This window comes from Lactuca virosa, chromosome 5 (assembly GCF_052849685.1).
Source record: "Lactuca virosa cultivar CGN04683 chromosome 5, Lactuca_virosa_CGN04683_v6, whole genome shotgun sequence".
Classification (NCBI taxonomy): Eukaryota; Viridiplantae; Streptophyta; class Magnoliopsida; order Asterales; family Asteraceae; genus Lactuca; species Lactuca virosa.
Window position 1 is genome coordinate 200,033,006 of NC_136430.1, and position 5,122 is coordinate 200,038,127.

Below are 5,122 nucleotides of genomic sequence, written 5' to 3' on the forward strand. Positions count from 1 at the left end.
AAGCTGAAACTTCGAAAAATCATAACTTCCTCATACGAAGTCAGATTTAGGCGTTCTTTTTATCGAACTTCTCGGTTTAACGAATACTACGAGTTTCGTGTAGATTACTAAGGCTAAAAAGTAGTTTATCAAAAACTCACTTTTTACGACATTCGGCACCGTGCCGGTTTATCGCGAAACTCCGACAGGTCATAACTTCTTCGTTATAACTCGGATTTCGGCATTCTTTATATATCTGTAATCCTTGTCATGCCCACTACAAGTTTCTTAATAGATATCGGCTTTATCTAAAATTTAATTTTTGACGCTCATTTTTATTCTTAATTATTTAAACCCTAATAATTAAGCATAAAACACATAATATTCACATATTTCCTTTTCATTTCTCCAAAATGAGTCACAAAGGTTAACCTAGACCATTATGTCAATATTAATGCCTAGCCTAGAAACACGGGCGTTACAACTCTCTCCCCCTTAGGATGATTCCATTCCCGGAATCACACAACGACAAACAAGTACGGGTAGCGACTCACCATGTCACTCTCCGTTTCCCAGGTGAGATTTGGCCCATTTATATGTTTCCAACGCACAAGCACTAAATCGACTATCTTACGTTACAACTTCTTAGTCTTACGGTCAACGATTGCCTCAGGCTCTCCAATTAACCTCTTGCTCTCATCCAACCTTAATTCAGAAATGGGAATTATGTCGGGCACATCTCCCGTGAACTTCCTCAAATAACACACATGAAATGTGTTATGAATACCCTCCAGTTCTTCCGGTAATTCTAGCTTGTAAGCTTGATTCCCGATCCTCCGAAGAACTTTAAATGGTCCAATAAACCTTGGACTCAACTTTCCCCTTCTACCAAACCTTATAAGTCCCTTCCACGACGAGACTTTAAGTAAAACCGAATCTCCAACTTCGAATGATATCGGTTGTCTTTTCTTGTCAGCATAGCTCTTTTGAGCAGCTAACATCCTTTCCCTAATCACTTTCAACTTTCCAGCAGTCTGGTGGACTATTTCAAGTCCTATAAGCTGCTTTTCCCTAGCTTCCAGTCACCATGACGATATTCAACACTTTTCCCCATACAAAGCGTGATAAGGTGCCATCTTGATGCTTGAGTGGAAACTATTACCCTAGAAAAATTCTACTAAAGGTAAATGTTCATCCCAGATACCTTAGAATTCCAGGGTACATGTTCTCAGCATATCCTTCAACGTTTGAATCGTTTATTCGCTCTGACCATCGGTTTGCGGATGGTAAGCCGTATTCAAACACAACTTGGTACCCAATTCCTCTTACAGACTCCTCCAACACCTTGGGGTAAAACTGTTGTTACGATCGGATACCATCGTTAACGGAACACCGTGAAGCCTCACAATTTCTTTCACATAAGAATTCGCAAGTTTATCTATAGACCATTTCTCGTTGGCTGCTATGAAATGTGCACTCTTAGTGAAGCGATCAACGACCACCTAAATCATGTCGTGACCGTTCCTTGTTCTGGGCAGTTTAGTCACAAAATCCATAGTGATGTCTTCCCATTTGCCCATGGGTATAGGCAAAGGTTCTAAACTCCCATACGGTTTCTGATGTTGTGCCTTAACCCTAGCACAAGTTACACACTCGGCCACATACTTTGCAACATCGAGCTTCATCGTCAGCCACTAGTAATAGGGTTTTAGATCCCTATACATTTTCGTACTGCCGGGATAAATCGAGTACATGGTTTTGTGAGCTTCTTCCATCAGAAGATCTCTTACTCCTCCCGCCTTAGGTACCCAAATCCTATCTTTGAATACCTTCAGTCCTTGACCGTTTGTATCAAACACCAACATTTTGTCCAAACGTTCCTCCTTTCGGTCATTTCTCTCTAAAGCTTCCTCTTGAGATTTCTTTATACTTTCCATAACTGTCGAGACAACTTCAATTCTCAACGCTCTTAGCCTTTTCTTTTCAAGATTTACCTTCCGACTGAGAGCATTAGCAACAACATTTGCTTTACCAGGGTGGTAAAGTATCTCACAGTCGTAGTCCTTGAGTAACTTTAGCCAGCGCCACTGCCTCATGTTCAATTCCTTCTCCATACCTTTAAGGCGAACACTACCGCTGCCAACTCCAGACCATGAGTGGGGTAGTTCTTTTCATGCTCCTTCAATTACCTCGATGCATTCGCTATCACTTTATCCCTTTGGGTCAGAACACAACCTAACCCAACTCCAGAGGCATCACTATAAACTGTGAAGTTGTCAACTCCTTCAGGTAACGAAAGAATCGGTGCTTCACACAACTTCTTCTTTGACTTCTCAAAGCTTCCTATGTTTCTTATTCCAAGTATATACAGCTCCTTTGTGGGTCAAAGGTGTCAATGGAGTCGCGATGGAAGAAAAGCCTTGGATAAATTAGCGATAATATCCAGCTAATCCTAAAAAGCTTCAGATCTCCATAGGACTTTCAATCGTAACCTTCGAGTTACAAAATAAATCCTTATTGAGGACTCCTTCTTCTTCATAGAATAAGTATTTTCCTTCATTTATTGTAACAGACCGATGGTTCATGTTATAATGATCTCTCATTGTATACTGCATTACTTAGACTCAGATCTCCTAGGGAAAAATTTCGGAGCAAACTATACCTTCCTTCATGTTCTAATGTGATACAATCACAGTTCAACATGTATCATTTCTAACTACCTACTTCTTTAACAATGAGTGCGATACTTATATTGATCGCTTTGATCATTTCTCACTTCAATCTTCTGGCTTAAGTCAAATACTACATCGAACTTGGTTCTCTGAACCACATAATAAACTCATCTTAGTCGGACTCGATTCGATATGACCTCTAAGGTCGGAATAACAATCATCTTCTTAGTCATTACCGAAACGATGGTAACGACAGACTAGAATAAGACGGAATCAATTACTAGCTCCTTGGTAACCTTGTGACTTTCCCTGATCCAAGTGTGAGTCCTGTGCTTCCAGTAGTATAGATCTCTACTACTATTCACACCTACTCATACTCGTCCCAAGTACTGTCTCGCAGTCCCCAAGTCCTAAAATCACAAAACAATTTAACACATACGAATGTGTCCAATGAATCATAAAATTTTCCTAGACTCTACTAGGACTTCTTCCATACGTATCTTCAATCATCAATTCTGCTTCAACTTGGTTGGTGATGGAAATTCCAGACGATTGGGACAACTTCAAGAATTACACCAACCATTCCATTCATCAGATGACAAAACCAGGGTTTATATTATTTCCTTGAAATGATTACACAAAGGTTCAAATTTACCCTATGCTATGCCTCTAATAGGCTAAACCACTTCTTACTATTCACATTACTACTTCGTAACTTGATCTTCGGGTATCAAGTCTTTACTTCCACTTCCTAGCATTATTAATCGCTTCGTCAAGGATATCCTAAAATTCCTTTGGCGTTGATGGTGCACTTAGCCTTGTTACTTCATTGTTCTTCGGACAGTTCTTAGAAATATGGCCTTCTTCTTTACATACATAACACACCTCCTCGGGAATCGTACACTTATTGGCGTAATGCCCTATTTCTCCACACCTAAAGCACTTCACCTTCCTGTCACAATCCCCAGAGTATTTATTTTTTGCACTTCCCGCACCAATTTCCTTTACCTCCTCTTTTGCCAGACTTTGAGGATATGTTGCTCTTATTAGGCCTTGAAGAACCCTCAAATTTCCTCTTCTTGCCAACTTCAACCTTGTTGGCGGTCCTGTCATTGATCATTTCTTCAATAGACTTAGCAACCCTAATAGTTGCCTCAAGAACAGATGCCTGACGTACTGGCATAGTAAGTTCATCCTTACTTTGTTGAAGTAAACGTTTTGTTTCTTCCATCTGTTGATCCAACATCGTACGCACCATTGCCTGCACCCCAGCCATCGTGATTGGCTCAGGCTGTGGATTATCCTTTCCGAATCCACTTTAAGTACTCGCCATTTCGATCTATACACCATTCGTAGGTGAATTTAGATCTTTATTTTCGATAGGCGTTAAATCCTCCGAAACGTTTATATGTTAGTTCTAATATCGTAGTCATACGTTTATAATCCTACACACATGAGGTTTCCAGATCCGGTCGGCAACAGACCATAGATCCGAACAAATAATGGCATATATGACAAACATAAATCATTTAGCACATAAAAGCATTTTAGGCATCTTTCCTAAAATAAACTAGTGCTCGTGTCTAAAATATGGCAGACACTCATCTCACAATCATCACTTAGCATTCTAAGTTTAAGTCTAGAAATCCTACAAATTTCCTAGTTCGCTTAAACTAATGCTCTGATACCAACTGTGACATCCCCTAATTTCTCGGTCAGGAAAGACCGATTTAATTTATGCTTTTTAAAATAAAACCAGAGAAATCTTTTTAAAAAATGTTGCGGAATTTGTTCCCAAAACAAAACATGATAAAAGTTTGTCAAAACCTTTCTTTAAGAAATATAAAATTTCCTTTTATAACAAAACCTCGGGATGTCATGTTCCGATACAGATCAAACGCATAAACAAGACATTATAAGCCTTACAATAGTTATTTATAACTACTGGCCTATAATCCAAAAATCACTCATCATCATCATCATCCGACTATGCTCGGGGTCCACTAGCTGTAATCATAAAAAGCTGAGTGGGTCAGGCTTGGAAGCCTGGTAAGCATATAGGGTTTTCAACCCACAATACATAATTTAATATGCTTAAACATCAATCAATCAACCGAATTACCCCAACCCCGTTATCTTATTTATTTCTTAAGGGTTTACCCTAAGAATCAACTATCACTCCTTCCTAAGGATTCATCCTAAGGAATAGACACAAAGTCACCTCGTCACCGGGGTTTATACAACGGGCACTAAGTCCATAGCTGCCAATGTTTATTCAACATATGCTAAGTTCATAGCTCTCATTTATCGACAGTATTATTTACAGGTATTCCCCCCTGCAATACATGTCAATGGGTTTTTAGAGTACAACAAATGAACATATAGTTCATTACACCTACAGGTTGCGGGCCTGCTAGTGTTCCACAGACTGTCTAGAATAGTCCATGGTTGTCATCCATACTCTGCTGAAT